A 19,776-nucleotide genomic window follows, 5' to 3' on the forward strand; every position below is an offset into this window, starting at 1 on the left:
GGTTGTAGACCCTAAGCAGCACAATTCCAAATGGCACTATGGTGATGGAAGGCAGCAGAAGAACTAGGGAGGATGTGGAGTATTTTCTTTTCCTGCTCCTCCTGGGCAGTGCAGTGCTGGCAGCTCATTTAGCTTTAAGGCTGCCCGTACGTCGAAATATAAATTGTCTTCTCTTCAAAATCCAGTTTAAAAATAGCACTATTTGAGGAGTATATAAATAAGTAATCATTTGGAACACAATATTAGAGCGCCCTTCTTTAATTAAATGGTTGCTTGATGCATTTCAAAGCTCTGTTCTGACTCAGTCTTCCTGCACCTCTGTACTTTTCCTGTTATGAACAAATATCATCTAACTGCACCGTGAATTTTAAAGCAAACTAGATAGCACAGCGTAATGGGGCTATTAATATCCTAATTGCAGAGCGGCACTTGGGACTGGCCCATTCTCACACAGGGGCAGAAAGAAATATCTTCTCAGACACACAAGAATGGCTTCAATAGCTGACACTTCTTCCATTTAACACCTGGAATAAAAGAGAACGTGGAGAAAATATTCTAACACGAGGGCACATATTTTTCCACTCAACCCAGATAGCATTTGCTAAACATGGCCAGGAATGTCATTCTGACTATTCAGACCAACCTCTCTTCTGGTCCTAAATACCACTAAAGGGTGAGCAGAAAGGCCATGGGCTTCTCTTTGTTGCAGTGCATTCTTTGTGTAATCCCGGGATTGGGTCAGGCTTTTTTATAGCATCACAGAAGTGAGGGATGGAAGAGACACATGATGAGAGGCCAGCAGTTCACTCTGCCCCTCAGCAGGATCACTGACTGTTTCACCCACCGGGGCTTTGTCTTGTCTAGTTTAAGTTTCTAAAGTTCACACCGCTCTTGTTCTTACCCTAGGGAGCTCTGAGGAAGTGTGAATTCCACTCCTAACAAATATTCCCCAATTGCAAGGCTGAGAGCTTCCTTCTCTTAATTCCACCCAACTACTCATGCTGACGGTTTAAAAGCATACCAAATGCTCCCCTTGGACTTGTAAGGCACTGCTGCAACCATTTGGCTCCTCTGGACATATCCAGAAGTTCTTGTTTCCCTGCAGGTCCTCATGGCACTGGAATCAGATTTCTCCAGCACAGCCCTCCTCGCTTCTCATGCAGGATTGGGAGCAGCTGCCAAACAACAACAAACTGAGCTCTTCTTTTTTTTCCCCCTGACTGACATGGGGGAAAAGACAGGAGATTCAAGCTGGAAGAATGCAAGGAAAATCAGAGCCTCTTCCTTGGGCTGGTTTGTTTATACATGTGCTTTTGGAGAGGAAGGAAAGGAGAGCAGCTCATGTTCAAAGATGGCCATTTGTCATCTGGTACACGTTGGCCTAAAACTTCCTCAGAGCCTGTACCCAAAAGACAGCTTCAACTGGATGTAGTATGGTTTTGAGTCTATACACTGGTATTAAAAGCAAATTTGGCAGCCCTGGGAAGACATGAATATTTCCATGATGGAGCTGGGAAGGAGGCAAGACATGCTGCTTCATGAGAACATACTTTGAGTGCTGTCAAACTGTGTACAGTATTCATGCATAGGAGTACAACCTCCCAGGCTCTTTGGTGGCTCTCATCCTTCCTTATCCGAGGTGATTTCTCCTTCTCCTCAACCAGACAGAAGGTACCACATCTAAACCAACTTGTCATCCTTTCAACTTCAAAGGCTGGTCCTCACCTTACACATCATCTCCAAATGCTGGCACAGTGGAATTTGGCCAAAGCTCATAGGGCACCGGCCCCATTTGGGATGTGTAGCACACATGATCTGTGAGAGGCTGTGGGGCTCAGCAATTGGTTGGACTTAGGAACTCCAAGAAGGCCAGGTTAGTAAGGTCTGTGCAAAGATGTGCTCAGAGGCTTTGCAGAGATCAGCTGCTTCTGAATCCCATCTTTACACCCCCTTGGAATTAACAGATGACTCTTTTGAGTTGCCAGGCACCTCCTTTTTGTCCTCTAAAAAATGACCTCTGCATTAGGATGATGCTGACGCATTGTGTGTGCTTCTCCTTTTTATATGTTATGTTTTGAATACGATCTAAATGTGCAGCGATATTCAACAGAAGTGCTGATGTTCAGAGTAAATACAGACCTACCTTTCTAAGTACACCTTGTAAAGCTATCCTGAGCTCTTTGTAATCTAACACAACTGACTTGACTGCTGCTATAAACATCCGTGTGCTTGACATCAAGTTCAGGTGCTGAAGAAACGCTGGATGGAAAGCTGCCACAAGAGGAGATCGCACAGGGATGCTTTGCTTTGGCTCCAGGTCCTCTGGGTTGGGGGAGGGACAGTTAAGCTTAAAAAGAGGGAGCCTCACTCTGCTCCTATCTCTTGTGTACTCAGAGTATAGTAACTTCATAGGGACACGGTCAACATCCAGAAGACGTTCTCCATTACGCAGGATCTTCTGTTGAGTTGCTTGAGGCTTGTGTGGTAACAGCTTTATTCAAAATAACAGTGGTCCGTCTTTTATCAATTAGGAGAACAATGACAGATTCATCCTTTGCTAATCCTCACCACAGCCGCTTCGGATTCCCATTCACAGAATTCTTGTTTTATTTACATGTTTGTTGGGATGGCAGCTGCAGTACTGGATCCAATATCTTTCAGATCCTAACACATTTTGAGCCCTGTAAGGGGAACAAACAAAAGACTTCAGAAATAAATGTTACAGGAATAACGCGAGGAGAGTTCCACTTAAAGTTAGAAATGTTATAACTGCAGTAATTACAAGCTGCAAATGAGGCATCAGCCATGCTCCACACATGCCTGTCTATAAGGAATCCACTGGATTTATTTCCCTTTACAACAGACCACACTGTGGCTAGATGATTGTTTAGCCTGTGTCCAAAGCTGGCAGTGATACTGTTGTTATTGCTGCCTTTGGTGTTCAGACAGGGTGTAGGGTGTTTGTCTGTCCTACAGAAAGAGGGGTTATGCAGGCATTGAAATCTACGTCACTCCTTCATACAGTAGACAAGATTTAGATAGGAAACTTGGAACCATTTGCAAACTTTCGGTTTCTATCCTGTCTCAGGTCACAGTTCCCTGGCAGGCACTATGACACCACAAAGTATTTGGTATTCTGGCCGGGTGCCTTCTCCAAGGCTGATGATAATCATTGCCTACAGACTGTGTCATGAAGGGCAAAGACGTTTCCTGAGTGTGTTTTATAACAGTCTTCTTCCTTGCCTGGTTGTAACCAATTCTGTAGGTTGCCTGGCTTGGAAACAAAGCCATCAAAGACGATGGTTCTAGGGCTGCCCCTCAGCAGCTCTGTCAGCATTTACTCCAAGAGTCTCTCTTCAGCTATTCTTTTCCACCCTGACTGTTTTTCCAGACAGATCCCTACTGAGCTGATGTAGTCACACAGCAAACTGCTAGAAGCAGGCCAACATATGGTATCACTTAGGTACGGTGCAGTCCCAGCGCCACTGTAGTGGTACTTCGATATCTCTGATTCCACTTCTAATCTCAAACAGACAGTTCATTTGTGCACAAAATAAGAACACCAAGCAGGCACTTAAAGAAAATTCTGCAGCCCGTGTAAAGAGTTTGAATTCCATACTATGCTTCATGCCTTCAAGAGGTAGAGCATTAAGACAAGGAGCATGGTGCCCAAGGAGTAGTTGGCTCTGTGGTCATCTGACTGCTCTGCTAGAGTAGGTCAGTGAAATGTTAAATACAAAGAGCTTTCAAGTCTTTCAAATTGGACTTCTGTCCAACTTAACTAGCTTTCCTGACCTAGTACAAGAGGTGTAATCCACTGCAGACACAAACAAATCAGACAAATATGAGCCACTGAGACCTAATGGAAAACCACAAGTCCCATTGAGATCATATCTCAGTTTTTGAAGCAGCAGCTCAAGGTAGGATTGCAGGCAATGCAGCAAGAATGTGATGTGTGCAGGGAAGGAAATTCTGCTGTTTGGCAACAGGGAACTACTTGAGACCTTTTCAGAAGCAGTGCATGGAAGATCTCTTGCACCAGTGTGTGGTGGCAGGGCAAGAGCAACAGCTGCGTGAAGGGGGTCTGAGGTATTTTGCCATTAAGTAAAGAGCAATGCTGCATTTGGAAACCTCGTACAAACCAGCTCTCTGTCATTCAAGTTGCTTTTGGAAAATCAGTTTCCTTCAGCAGGAAGTCTAAAGGTGCTAAAGGAGCTCAGTCTCTTGATTTCAACAACCTCATGTTCACATGCACCCCAGCACACACTCTCAGAGAACAGATTTTCAGCGGTGGGTAACTAAAGATATAGACATGCGACTATATTTGGAGCCACAAATGAGGCACATCACAACTACTGAGCAGCACGCACTCCTTTTTCCTGTTAAATTGACTTGTCTGCTTTAGGACCATCAGCTTCCGACACCCACAATTAAACTGTGAATTTCCTAAGGTTCGTTAGACATCCTTCCGCAGGGAGACCAGCACTGCAGAACTCAGGGGGCCACCTCCTCCACAATAGGATCATCACTAATGAGAACGTGTTATCCTGCATTTTTCCAAATCAGTTCTAATCTTGCTCTTTTTTGGGGTCCCTACCTTCAAGTGATATGAAGTAAATGTGGTCTTCCAAAGGTAGGTGTTCAAATTAAGCTCATTTTACAGGCACCTGACTCTGGGCAACCAAAAACAGAGGTGTTTTGAAAGCATCGACTGCTGTAAGCAAAGAGTTTGGTTTGTTTCCTCTCTGAGCACTCTTCTATTGACTCAGTCCTCAAGCAGTGGGAGGTGCTGGAAAGTTGTTTAAACACAAAGAAGGTGATCTCAAGATATAAGTGCTGTAGGTTGACCTATTACTGAGATGTTTACTGTACAGAATTTTGTTTAACTTCAGTCCTTAAAGAATAAAATTGGCTCCTGAAGGCATTCAAGAGACTGCATAGAGACAGCAAGCTGCAGCCTGTGTCAGCACCACATGAAGGGCCGCTGGGGACTGTGCTGAAGCCCTGTTCAGGCAGAGGAAGCAACTGCCATGGATCACTGTTCATTGCAGAGGAGTTAAACCAGGAGACCTTTAAAGGTCCCTTGCAACTGAAACTCTACAATTCTATGAAAATAAATGGACTTGAGCAGCTCAAAGAGGAACATGAAGTTAGCTGTGCCTGAGCCATCTTCAGAAGGGCTTAGGACGTGGTAGAAAGCATTGTCTGATATGGCAGACCTCTTCTTTCTCTAGTGGTTGGCAACCTTGCACACAACAGGGGGGCTGAATCTAAATGATTATCATCGTCCTTTTCAACCCAGGCCATTCTGTGTTATGATATAAAAGCTCCATTATTGTAGTAGTGTAAAGAGTGATGAGTTTGTAACTCTGTTCATTAGTGCACGGACCAAGGAAAGGAAAGAAAATGAGGGCAAGTAGCAAGGTTGGTTGGGTGCTCACCATGAGCCTGGGTGAGGACTGCAGTCCTGGAGGAAGCAGTTGGAAGACAGAGACCAGAGCTGAAAAAAAAAATAAATGAAAATCATAGTAATTTTTAACCAGCAGCACAATTTCTGTATCACACAAGAGCTGTACAAGTCACGCTGAGTTTTCTATGATTGGTATGCATTTGTTTAGAGCACGGCTTCAGGAGAGGGCAAGAGGGAGTCCCAGGACTGTGGGAGCCCTTCCACTCATAGCTATGAATTAATACCAATTAGCCCTAGAAATGAGCCTCTCTGGCTCTTTGTTCTCTGAATTTGTGCTTTTCAGAGACAAACTCCTCAATTAGCAGCTAATTACGATGGTCCTGCCTCTTCATGGATAAATGGTACATAAAAAGCCACAGCCCTTGACAGCTGTGGGAGATCTGCCTTCAGCTTGAGAAGCAGAATTATTGATATCGATTTCAAGGGTCTTTGGCTCCTGTCTGTAAATCCCTCACAACCTGAAACAACAATATTTGTGACACTACTGAGAATTATTTGATGCTGTGAGCTCTGGAAAATACATCACAACTCCAGCCCTCACCAAATGTGCTGAAATCAAAAGTAGACAGGCTGTATGCCTGATGGCACGTCTCTCCTCTCCTCTTCTACAGCAGTGAATGAGGAAACCAGATGCACAGCCTGGTACAGCGAGGTGTTCCCAGGCTGTGTTTTGCTATCACCTGCCTTTCTCTTTATATGTTGTTGCACAATGATTTAAGTAAGGCTGCCTGGGGAGGTGGTGGAGTTACTGTCCCTGGAGGTGTTCAAGAAAAGCGTAGATGTGGCACTGAGGGACATGGTTAGTGGGTATGGTGGGGATGGGCTGATGGTTGGACTGGATGATCTTAATGATCTTTTCCAGCCTCAGTGGTTTTGTGATTCCATGATTCAGCTGTCCATAAATTTGTCTAACTTGTTCTTGAACATACCAATACTATCCAGACCCGTAGTTTTTTGCAGGGATAAATCTCAGAGGGTCACTACTCCTTGTAAAATAAATGGGCTTTCTTTCAACTAAGATCCTCATTCAAACATCATTTTTCTAGTGCACCATCTCACTTTCAAGCTGCATACAGTTCTTCGTTGCATGCAGAAGGAGCAAATGGTTTGTTTGTTTTCTGATCTGTCTGTACTGGGGTCTGTGTGTACAAGCAGTACTTCTTGAAGGATGTGACAGAATTGTGTTAGCAGCACGATTTTCAGCTACTTGTAGATATACAGTCGCTCTAATATAACCGGAAATGCAGTCTGCTCTGCAGTTCTCACGTTCTTCTTGTATGACTCTTTCACTGGAGATCTCTACGGAGCAGTTATTGTCTGATATTTCCCTGGCAATACCAGAGGGGGATTAGCAGCACTGAAAGGACTGCAGAGACGACTGCTTGGAGATAAAATTTCTCTGCAGTTATGCTACAGATAAGATGGATGCCAGCTCCAGTTGTCCACAGGCTTTCCCCCATTGCAGATCCACATCTGGATATGAACTTTGCACAGATATCAATTATCTTTATGCTGCTGTAGAAAAAATCCCTAAACCCCAACAAAATTTCAACCTCAACTAAGTCACACATTATATCCTTGGTCCAGAGTGTGGAAAGCAAAGCCCTACCACTGGCTTGGTGTGTAACAGCATCTCCTTCCTCATATACTAAGAAAAGAGTGACTGAAACTTTCTTTTTGTGTGGCAGGCACTCATGAAATGCAGTATGCACATTGCTGTTGCATTATAGCTCCAGCTGTCTGTAGATTCTCTCCCAGTGCAAAAATTTATGTCCTGGAGGAAAAACAATCATCTTCAGACTAAATTAGATTATGAAACAGTTATATTGTCAAACATCTTTATTCAGTTTTTAAGCATTTTTTTTTTCCTACAGAAAACTGAAAGTATTTGCAGCAGCAAATGAATGTAGCATGGCAGACACCCATCAGACAGGGCAGTGATGTATTTGATCCCACCCTGAGCAGAGAAAGGAAGGAGATAAACTCTCCAAGTCTCTTCCAGACTAATTTATGTGAGTCTGTTAAACAGCAACAAACGAAGAAAGTACACCTCTCTGTTTTTGTTTCCCATGGCACTTGTCAAGCACGTCTGCTAGGCAGAGCTGCCAGTCTGCTGCCTAATATATATGCCTCATGGCATATTATAAGCATATGAGCTAGTTGTTTGCAAAGAGGCAACTTATAGGTTCCAAACATAAATACTGCTACAAACAAAATGCTTCCCTAAACACTGTGAAATCCAAATGTTTGTCCTTAGCAACGTAATTCAAACCAGTGATATCAGTGGGAAAACCTCTATGAAGGGCAAAGAAGAAGGATGGAGGGGAAAAAATGGGAGGTGGGAAGGGAGAAAGTGTATCAGAAGAAAGCTGTAGCACTAAATACTTCATACTTAAAACCACCAGGAAGGCTCCGATCCATCATCACAGTGAAAGGAAGAAGGACCATGACAAGGAGAATCTGCAACAGCCATTACGGTGGTGAACAATCAGAGGGAGCACGAGGAACTGAGTATAGAAGAACAATATACTGTCAAACACTAAAAAAACAAGGGAGAAACTGAAGTGTGTATGCGATAGCATGCAGTGTTCCGTAGCATTCTTAATGCTACATATTTAAATTACGCTTCTTACCAAACAAAAAACAATGGGTTCTTTTACAGAACTCAGTGTTTCTACATACGGAGCCACTTTCCTGTTGCCTATGAATGAGCACACTTCACTTGTTCAGGTCTGCTTTCTGCTCCTCCTCCCTTGCCACCTCCCTTCTTACATGCTCAGATAGAGCCGCTGAGAACCAAGGACAAGGTTCCAGCCCTTAGAAGTCCCCCTTCATGAGCTGTAATCACTGATCTTAAGCAAGGCTTCCAGCCTGCCCTGGCTGCAATGTAAAACACAAGTATTTAAGTGAGCCTATTTTTTCAGGCAATTGAGACACGCTAAGAGCACGCACATGGTTAATTAGTATAGTTCAGCCAACAGGCAATAACTCATTAAGCTACAGTAACTCGACTATGTTTGATCATGTGCTTTATGCCCTAAGGTGATTCATAAGTAAAGCAGTAAAGTCAACTTATCTACCATCTCAATTCCTCTCTCCCTCTTTTTCATTTTATTTTTATTTTATTTTTTCCCCTAACCACACAAAATCGTGGTTAAACCACAGAGGATAATTTCTGGATGCAGAATAGTTCACCACCTTCCTCTTTTTTTCTGGCAGGCTGAGCAAACATGAAGATTGTTATCCAGTCTCCTTTCAGCCTTGCTTACCCCAGGCTAAAAACAAATGCATTCCCTCCTTCCCCACAGGCACAGCTCTGCAGACGTCCTCTCTGCAGTGTGCTCCCCTAGGGACTGCATATTTCCCCAGGTGTAATGCCAGAAATGGGTCCCAGTGATGCAGCTGAAGGGATTAACTCTCACAGCATCCCTGTTGAACAGCCCAGTCCAATACTTCTTCCCTCCACAGCCATATTATTAGATGCCATTAGTCCATCACAGCCCCCAGCTCCCAGTGCCACCTGGCTGCTCTATCCCACCCTGTACTTTTGTAGCTAGTCCTTTCCACCTAAGTGCAGATTTGTACTCATCTTCACTAAATTGCATCCTGTTGATTTCCAGATCATTCTCCTAATTGCTGAGCACTCCCAAGCACTAATCCCCTCTTCCCCAGTGTCTCATGCTCTTAGCCGACACTAACAAAGGGGCTCACCATCCCTTCATCCACTTTATTAATGAAAATGCTGAATAGCCCTGAATCTAGGCCATATCCCTAGAGAAGCAGCTCAATAAATCCTTCCAGTTTGACAGCATTCACTTGATAACTGCTCCCTGAGTACTCAGTAATTTTGTCTAACCTAATTCTCCCTATTTTTCTTACAAAAATACTGCCTCTCAAAAGGTTGAAGATACAGCAGCAAGAAAACCTGTATTTTGCAAAGTTAATGTTAAGGTAACATGTAGAAGGGGAACTAACATTCATGCATCAGACCTGACTTCAGCTGTTTTCTATCTGGAGTGTTAGTACGTGACCAAATGTCATAGTTAACCCATTGCAAACCCATTCCAACATTCACCAGAAGCATCTACTGGTGGTGCCCACTGCAAATAGGATGTAGGGCAAGATGGATTTGGGAATAATTTAGTGTAATGGTTCCTAAATCATGGGCTTCCCAATTTCCATGAGCTTTGGACCAGGCCTGTGTGATTTCCAATTTGCTTTTCATCTCCAAATACAAGGAATGGGTTTCCAACAGCAACCTCTACTCCTGCATAGACACCGGACTTCAGAGTCAACATCTGAGGGGTTTTTGTTTGTTTGTTTGTTTTTCCATTTTTATACATTTACCCTCTAGATATAGAGGAAAGGATTTCCAGGAGGGGGAAGGGGAGACACCTATTTTATTCAATTGAGCCCTATTAATGATGAGATTTGCATAGTGAAATACAGCATGTAACAAATACAGATACACAGAGACCTTTTTATACTTATCATCCTGGAGAAATGGAGCATGCAAGAAGATAAAACAGAAATGTAGCCCTAAATACCTGTGATATTGCACAGCACAGTAATAAAATATTGCTCACTTAAGCAGGAGCCTTTGAACTGCTCACTAGAGGAGCCCTTCCTTCTCAATTGGTTTTTATAGGCAGCCTAGGGAGATTATGTGCTTAAGTTAGTCATTTAAATTTAGAGAGCTTGAACAAACATTGCAAACTCCCCTTCTCTCTCTCAGAAGAAATAGCTCACGATGACATAAGACCATGTCATCATACCACAAGAAAATAAATACAATAAAAGCAGAAATATTTCAGTCACCCTTAAATCTGGTGGTTGAGCCTGGTGGGGTTGGTTGTGGTTTTTTTTTTCTTCCTGTTGTTCTTGGTCTTAACATCAATTGTGCCTAATGATGGTAACCAAGCAGATGATGCAAATCAAGCGAGTGCATTTCTGATCGCCGGTCAAGCGCTCGCATTGTGCTAATGAGAAACTGAGCTGTAAAATCAAGTCAAAATATTTTTCCGTGGCTCCCAATGGAGGTCAGAGCACATGGCTATTTGTACTTCCTCTAGCTCTGCAGGCGGCTTGGCATCCCTTCCACGGGCAATGAGTCCTGCCAGAAAAGCCCATCAGGTCTTTCAGGTTCCCACTGGCAGGAAAAGTACCACACTCGATGCACCAACATTTGGAATACAGAGAATGTGCTGAGTCTCAATGTCCTTGGAGTCTCCATAAATCACTCATAGAAAAAAGCGGCGATTCAGTTGGGCAGCACATTGTAAGCCCAAAGCAGAGCTGGAGGAGGACCTCCAGAGTCGCTATAGAGGGATTTCATCACAAGGAAAGGAGGCTGAGCAAACAGCGAGGATGTCAACAACATCCTGTCCTTGCAGAGAGGAGAATGGCTTTTGAAGGAATGACAGAGCTTTGGATCTCAGCTCCCCGAGGCAAGTTCAGGCAAGTTCATACTCATTGCTTTTGTACGATAGAAGGTTTGGGTTTATTATTAGATCGAACTCGAAAGAGCCTTGCCAAGTTTGAAAGTTCATGATGTTTCAAGCAAAGAAAGGGAAGTGTCTTACCTCTCACAGAGGCTCATTTCTCCGTTATGAAACAGCCCAGGAACTGTTTAGCTCTTGTTCCCAGTGATGTCTGGAGCATGAATGGAAGATGGCTGGAGAACAGCCTGCCGAAACCCAGAGTCAAATCTGCCCTTCACAGCCGTGTTTCTCCTCGGAGTGAAATGCTCGTTTACCAGCTTTGTTTTCTTCCTCTGCAAATGAGATAAACATTGATACAGCGCAGACAAAATAGTCTGCTGTGAGGCTCACGCAGACATTACCTACTACTCACATGGGAGAAGACAGGGTGGGAATGAAATTCATGCAACCTCAAGGTTTGCTCCCCTTGCTTACAGCTCTTCCTCACCCACCACAGACCTTCCATCCAAGCCATCCAGGCACTGCCCAAATCTGAAGGCTGTCCCTGAGCCTCACTTATCTCAAGTGGACACTTCTTAGGGTTTCCATACCTAGACAACAACAGCCAGTCCATACCCAATGATTCTGTACCCACCACCTCCCAAGCCTAAATAGCTCATTCCATTCCTTTGGGGAGAGACAGAGGTTAGATTGGATGAGCATCCTTCCCAGTACTGCTCTGCCTGCTGCCCCATCCCACAGCACTGTCCTTATTCCAGGGGGCTGAGTGACAATTCAGTCCCTGCTGGTGTTTCCTTTCCAGCACGCTAACTGAGTGCTGATGTGCCAGATCAAATGAATGGGAAAAGAATATTTTTGTTGTTTTGAAATGCCAAATTGATTTCACATCCAGCTGGCGCTAATTCTCTCTCCTCCTCTTTTCTCCCTCCCCCAGTCCCAACAGCTTTTTAACTTAAAAAGTAGAGTTCTTTTGGAAGCCTCTTCTGAAGGCTTTTAAGAAAGGAAAATATATATATATATTAAAAAAGCAACTTTTTTCCTTCACTGTTGGTATTAGATACCCATTGCTTCCACAACTATCATGCATATGCCGTCAGTGGGGTTTTCTTCCCACCTCTGCTCTTTAAACACAGCTGAAGTTCCCTTTTCTCCATAAAGAGAAGGAGAAAATCATGGCTGTGAACACCAGTGTGTGAACAGAAGCAAGAAGCCAGGTTCAGAGGCAGGACTCACCATGAAATAAATCATAGGTGTCCAACCTTTTGGCTTGCCTAAGCCTCACTGAGTGCAGAGGAATCGTCTTGGATCGCTCCAAAAGTAATGCCTTCTATGGCATGTGACAACAAAATGTAATGGAAGTGAGGGATATTTCTCTGCTAAGACAGGTCTGACAAAACCTGGTAAAGAGACATGATGGGATTTCTGATTGCAGCTCTGTGCAATCCATTCGAATATGCACAAGTCATGTTTATGCTGACTTCAAATAGAGTCACAAACAAACCAAAATATTGATGATTTACTCAGGGTTGGCAGAGCACCGATGTTTGGGTGCTGCTGAGTGGCCAGGCTGGGGCACATCCACCACCATGATGGCACGGGGCAGGGGGAGGCCACACTGCCAGCTGTGCTGAGATACCTGGGGCCTGTGGGCAAGACATGCCTGAAATAAAGCCTAAGCACTTGGGAACAGGGTCTCAGACATTCTTATTTGGTGTATCTACCTGCCCCATCTTCAAAATCTCTCTGTTTGTTTCTGGTTTGTTTTTTCGTTAGACTTCCAGAGAGGTTATCTAATCTTGCCTTGAATACATTGTCTGTATGGATCATAATTACCCTGCTGGCAAAGTACTCCTTTATCTGATGTCCTTTCTGACAGGCATTTCTTTCCAATAACATGGGCTCTGTCGTGCTTCTCTTAAGCAACAGCCACTTACTCCTGTCTCTGTTTGTGACTCCCACCCTCAGAAGCTGATTCCTTCCATCCAGGCGGTATCCTCAGCTTGATTTTTAATGGCATCAGCAGGTGAAAAGATGCAGTTATCACTCATGTTTTTAAGCCCTTTGCCCCTGCCATGCTCTTTATTAAAACACTGACAAGACGAAGCACCTTCAGAATGTAAAAGCCATCCGAGGAGTTAGAAATGAGAATGCAGTCAAGCCCTTCACATCCGTGAAGAGAAGTGCCATCAGACAGGAGGACAGCAGTATTTAAAAGGATGTGCTCCAGCATGTTTTCGGAATGTATTCAATACCCATCCCAACATTATGCAAGTTAGGACTTCACTTTAAAAGGGCTAGAGCAAGACAGAGTAAGGACATCGACATGAAATATCTCTTCCTCCCTAAATAATTTCTGAGCACTCACGCTAATTCTATTAGACTCCTCGAAAGTGAGCAGGAATGCTCTAAAATTAATAGGAAATTTTATAACTAACCAATGAAGAGATTTCAGAGCCCCTGTAATCTGATTAAATACTCTGAATCCAGTTGGCATCCTCCCATATCGCTCTGTATCAGCTGCAATCTTTTAATAGCACAATCTGCGAGGTACAAAAATAATGTGCCACAATGGCACACAGTTCCCTGAAATACAATTAAACTTTCACTATTTGAATTATCCCTTAAAAATAATCACTTTGGGCTAAATAGGATCAGATACTTTAGGTTTTATTTTGCACAAGCCTTATCTAAAATATTTCACGTGGGGAAAAAGAGAAAAAGATTAAAAATAAATGGGGGGGGGAAAAAAAGAAGTGGATTTTCACAGAGGATGTGAGAAGAGGAAGGGAAACCTCAGTAGAAAGGCTGGGCTAAGCCAGCCACCCCAGTGCCACATGCCCTGTACAGCACTTTGGAGCTGCAGAAGGGACCCACCTGCCTGCAGGGTTGAATGGGTGCTGCTCCCTCCACTCACAGCAACGCCTGTGCAGAAAGGGTGCTTAGAAATTCAACACAAGCTGTCCTTGGCATCAGGCTGAGTGGCTTAAGCAATAGCAGAAGCAAAAGTGCAGCCTTTTTTCTTTCCTTTTTTTTTTTTTTTTTACTTTTTCTTTTTGACAAAAAACAGCGCAGCTCGAAGGGAAGGAGTGCTCCTACGTGCTCGTGTTCTGGAGCCTCTCACGTGGGAACAGGGCTGTTCTCATAGCTGAGGCGTGATCTCTGCACGTCCCAAGATTATAACCAGAAGGCTTGTGCAGAGCACACACACCAGGAGGACACTGCCTGGCTTGTCCAAACTCAGCCTCTGGCACGATGGAAAGCAGAGCTCCCTCAGGATGCACCAGCCCATGCATGTCAAGGGGAAGAGCCCTGCCACCAGTCCCCATCCTCCTCTCTGGCTGCAGCAGATACAAAGGAGCTGGATTCACCCCAGAACTTGGAGGTTTCACTTATTTTTAGCTGCCTCACATAGCTCCAGCAGCAGCTGAGCACACCTGTCATGGCTGGAGCTGCACAGGGCCTTTCATGTCATTGTCACTGCAGTCTTCAGAGAAAAATACATGAGAAAAAAAACACACCATGTAGAAGGGTTTCATTAAAAAATAAAGGGAAAGTACCTAGACTTCATGTGGGAAAACATCGGGAATGAAAAACAAGCTCTCTGTTTTCTTGCATGTGCTGTACGAAGAGCGCTGTGAGCATCAGAGGAGATATGAAGCTGCAGAGGGATTTACCCACACCAAGTATTCCCTGCTGTGCTCTCAGACCCAAGGCATGCTCTGAGATTAACAAAAAGGGAAACAGTCCAAGTGGCACCAAGGGGAGAACTGCATCTTTTTCAGAAGCCCTCAGTACATCACAGCTGTGTAGGACACAGCCAGCAGGTTCCTCTTTGCCTACAGGTCCACAAGTATGCTTGCCCCCCCCCCCATTTACAACACTTAGCCTGGCAGCTGCGTGGTGTTTTTTTTTCAATCTCAAGGCCCAGTTCTCTGACACAGAATCATAGAGTCATTAAAGTTGGAAAAGACCACAAAGGTCATGCAGCCCAACCATCAGCCCATCCCCACCATGTCATGGATGACTGCAGTGCTTTGGAAATACAAATCTACATGCAAGGTGGGCAAGCACAGGTATGAGTCTGAATGAGTAGCTGTGGCACAGAGGACATGGTTAGTGGGCACAGTGGTGATGGGTTGATGGCTGGACTGCACGACCTTAGTGGTCTTTTCCAACCTTAATGACACTATGACTTTATGAACCATGGCACTGAACACCTAAACTCCCAGTAAACCTAACTGAAAGCTGCAGGTACTGCCTATCCCCTCATCTCCCAACATTGCTTTGTTGGAGAACCCCAAAGATCTCTTCTTGCACATGGTCTCAAGGAGCTTCACAGTGAGAAACTCAGGGTCAGGCTTTGTCCAGGTAAACAAGGAGGTGACTTCAGCTATGCCACCAGAATTGATGCAGTGTTTCATGTTAAACAGCACCTAGTCCTTTTCCACCAGTAAAATATTTATGGCACGTCTCTGCATGGATAGGAAAGATAATTGCTTTAATTAAATGTCAAATATCACACTATTTTATGACGCAGAGAAATTTGAAATATCTATGACCTAAAGCATGCTCTTGGCATCAGATCTCTGAAGACGCTGAGTGCTTGTGTACTGGCCTTGAGGTTTCCCCTAGCATCTACACAGCTGCTAGTGTGCTCTAGTGAGTGCCTAGCAGGTCGGTAGGTACCCTGCTGCAGCACAAACACAATGAATTCACACCCACTGCTCTCAAAGTTTGAGTCACTTCCAACTCAGGATATTCCATGATCTATGAATCTATGATATAGCCTGGGCGGAAACTGAACCCGTTCCATGGTCCTGGGGACTCCAGGATTAACTCAGGTCAAGCAACTCATGCATTCCCACCTCACTTCCATAAACATCCCTGGAACAAATTCAGCATGCATGAAACCAATCTAATTGCGCTATGTCAGACCAACCTAAATTTGTTACAGGACAGTGGGAAAACTGATAGATGCCATAAATCTTCATTTTTCAAAGCGAGGACAGTGCAGTCTATATTAGATTATTACAGGTGGTTCACAAGAGTGGCTGGAAAATCATAGTTGTAGAGTATTTCAGTGCTGTGGTCTCACCTCACAGTCAGGCTCCAAGGGCGTGCAAGCAGTGGTCTGTGCAGTCTGTCCCAGCCTGATGGTATTCCATGTCTCCAAAAACAACCTGGGAATAGAACAGAAGGGACATTTGTTGGTGTTACGAAGCTGAAAGAGGCTGCATGTAACAGTGCATAGATTAAGAATTAAAAATACATATAGTGAGGAAATCCCCTGGAAAAAAATGAATCAGTTTAAACTAGTGAGAAGCAAAGCTCTGCATTGCACAGCAAAAGGCAGCTTCACAAAATTAGACTGTGCAAGGACCATGACAGGAGCAGCTCTGGGGAAGTGGGCATAATTCAGTGGTATCTCATCACTAATAAAAAGCTGACTGCAGACCCCATCCCCCATTCCCCTGCACTGCTTAGGGAGAGGAGGTAGAAGAAGGTGAATGGGGGGAAGGTGTTTTGGGTTTTCTTTACATTTTCACTGCTCTACTCTGTTAGTAATTGACAATAAATTACATTAATCTCCCTATGTTTTGCCCATGGTGGTAACTGGTGAGCAAACTCCTTGTCCTTGTCTCAGCTCTTAGAATCATAGAATCACCAAGGCTGGAAAAGACCTCTAAGATCATCCAGTCCAACCATCCACCTACCATCAGTATTTCTCACTAAACCATGTCTTAAACCCTTTTTCATTGTATTTCCCCCTCCTCTTTGTTTGCGTAGGAGGGGTTAGAGAGTGGTATAGAGTCCCAGCTCGAGTCAACCAGAGGATAATCCTTAAAGACACAGTGGAGGTTGTTCTTCCCTAACTTCAGATCAGTGTGTAAGTCACTGCAGTTATATACTCAACACAGAGCAGAAAGTTCACCTCTAAGAGATAATGTAGTTGGTACTGAAGGAGAAGAAAAGATATCAGCAGGATAAAAGAAGGCAACAGCTGATGTGCTGATTCTTTGGTGTCCCCTGGAATGTAAAGTTGGGGGAGGACTGTACCACATCATAAAACATACACTGCTGATTCTTCCGTTGAAGAAGCACGATGGCACTGCCTTTACAAACCCAGTCATTCCTAAATTCAGTACTCCCTCTTATCCTTTTCCATAAACATCAATAAGGACACTGTGAAGCCAAAGTGATGCAGCCTTTGAGCCCTCATAAAGTTAAATATATAGTGAATTATTTTACCTCTTCATTGCCAAATAAAAATGAAAGCCAAAGCAGCATCCAATTGCACATACCAGTCATAGCAGAGAGCTGTCAGCTCGGGCTTCACGCACAGCTGATTGAAAAGCTGACTGATGCACCTAAAATACATAGATATCAATCATCACTGATGTGAAGAGCTCCAGGGAAAATAAGATAAAATAAAAGAAAATAAGCAACTGAAAGTATCCAAAAGGAGGAAAATATTTTTCCTCCCTTCAGAAAGATAAAGTAGCAAGGCATGCTGTAGATCTCCTCCATCCTCCATTGGCCAGTGTTCCCAGGGAGCTACTGACTCTCACATACTTTGAGAGGTGGGTTAAAGGGCAGTGTGGGTACCTTCACTTTCCCTCTCCCCATCCACTCATTTCTTCAGTTTCTACATTATGGCTCAGGGATTACACCACCTCCCTTTCCACACCGGTGTGGCCAATGCACAACCAGACAAGGAACACCAATTGGTGGAGAAGCTGGCAACCCATAGCTTAGACAGGTGTACTCTTCGCAAAGTAAAAACCATCTGGAGGGCAGGCCCAGAAAGCAGTGGTGAATTGAGTTAAATCCAGCTGGTCACCAGTGGTGTTCATCAGGGGTCAGTAATACAGCAGAAGTGTTTGATTGCTCAGACTTCAGACCAGGTCCATCTAGTCCTAAACTAGATCAGGATCTCAGCATACACCAGGTGGAGGTGGTTGGACACAGCTACTGCCCTAGTGGGGAGCCCTGGTGAAACCTCAAAGTAACATGCAACACTGTGGTCTCTGATTCAAGCTGCAGCAAGCACAGAGGACAGAGAGGGACAGAGCAATGTTTTCATCCTCCTTTAACAAAAGCATGACAAAAGCTGCAAGGAGATCCTCATGACTGCATCCTGGCATATATTCATCCCCCAGGTAAATACCTCAAACTATCTCCAATTATAAAGGTGAAGACTGCACTAGCTAGTTAAGCTGAACATGTGTTTAATAATATACCCAGCAATGTAGAACTTGAAGCCTTTACCATGCGAGCCATGCACCCTGCTCTGAGGCCCACAGATGAAGATTTGCATGGGTCAGATGTGGGGATGATTTACAGCTGCCGCAGGATGGAATGCCACAAAGCCTAGAGGGAGCAGCAAGCCTTACTAGCTAGGATGATTCATCTCTCCTGTCTCTATGTTGGTCTCTAATTTTAAAACTCAGTTTCCTTCAAGAGCCATCATTACGTTTTCAGTCTTAAAACCTTTCAGTTTCTCTGGAGGAACAAACGAGGAAGGAAAAAAAGAGAAAACTTTTCAAAGCTCGAGAGGAAATGATGGGTTTAGTCTGATGGTTTCCTTGTAGGAGATGGGTTGGTAAAGGATTTCCAAGAACAGACTCAAGTCAGCCCGTGTTTTGTGTGCAGCAGCGTTCCTAGGAAATTTACACACCTGTCACCTAATTGCTGCTTCCTTTGTAAAACAGAAATGACAAACCCAAGTCATTTGCTTTCAGTGCCTACTTTATTTTTTCTTTATATTCTTACAGCAAAGTGCCTGACACCTCTTTGAAAAGAAATAGCAGATTTCCTCTCCGCTCTGGGATTCAGCGCAGGCTGCACTTTACAAGCTGCAAGCAAAGCAGGTTTCCTGTGAGCTGTCGTGGTGTCAGACGGTACAATGTATTATTAAAACCCAATTTCAACTTCCTGAAAGCTCAGGTGCCAGATGGCCAAACTATGTGAGTGCAGTCCAGGAGCAGAGCTAGGATGGGCTTGTGACATGCTCCTGGTGTTGTCACTACCTATCTCATTAGAAATTTCTACCATCACTTTGGTTTTTAAGCAGTGGAAGTCAGCTGGCCATTTCAGTCCTAGCACATCTAAATGCTCTGCAGGTCTCCGTCAGGGTGCACAAACATTCCCATGGATGCTGGCTAATTCTTGCAAAGCTGAAGTCGTCCTTAGCTGAGCGGTGGGAATGCAACTGGGGCTGGACCTTAATATTCGCCTCCTGTTCCTCGGCACTAGTCACAAAGCCATGAGAAAACAAACAAAGAAGCAATGCTCACAAAGAGACGGCATTCCCGAGGCCTTCGCAGGCTTCTCAGCTAGAGTCAGAAAATGAGCTTTGGAGCAGTCTGTCAAACAGTGAAAAGAGAGGCAAAATGAGGAGAGAAATTTCCTGTATCTCCAGAGTGCAGGGCAGTTCTGCTAGCATACATTTCTTAATATTCTCTTCTTCTCATTGTCACGTTCTATGTTTTAACACATTTCCCATTGCTTTGTAGCTGGGGATTTTAGAAGACCAGACGACAAACAAGCTGGCGGTGCAACAAGGACTAGAAAATTATATGGGATGTGGCTTGGACAGAATTTCGCCTGATGACATTGTGGCTGCATCGCAACAGCGGCCTCCAAATCACGTACAAGCCAGAGTGCCTGCTCCAGAGAATTGTGCCATCCCTGGGACACATGGGGTGGGGGAAGGCACAGCTCCAATGGGACTGTGGGGAGATGGTCCTATGGGCTGGAGCTCCTACACTGTGTGCAACTGCACAAGTGCACCCTCTGGGGAGGATACATTGCCACAGTGGGCTCACAAATAGCAACCCAATGCTTCACATTGACCGAGGGCTT

General features: G+C 44.3%; 1 long non-coding RNA gene across 1 annotated transcript; it reads right to left on the minus strand.

The window, feature by feature from the left end:
• Positions 1 to 324: 324 nt before the first annotated feature.
• On the minus strand, positions 325 to 16,125 carry LOC107308123. Its single transcript, XR_001552651.2, has 4 exons — positions 16,007 to 16,125; positions 11,053 to 11,243; positions 5,442 to 5,500; positions 325 to 2,681 (listed from the first exon to the last, which is right to left on the minus strand). It is a non-coding gene; the product is annotated as an uncharacterized LOC107308123 (long non-coding RNA).
• Between the last annotated feature and the right edge of the window lie 3,651 nt (positions 16,126 to 19,776).

The sequence above is a fragment of the Coturnix japonica genome, chromosome 1 (genome assembly GCF_001577835.2).
Source record: "Coturnix japonica isolate 7356 chromosome 1, Coturnix japonica 2.1, whole genome shotgun sequence".
Taxonomy (NCBI): domain Eukaryota; kingdom Metazoa; phylum Chordata; class Aves; order Galliformes; family Phasianidae; genus Coturnix; species Coturnix japonica.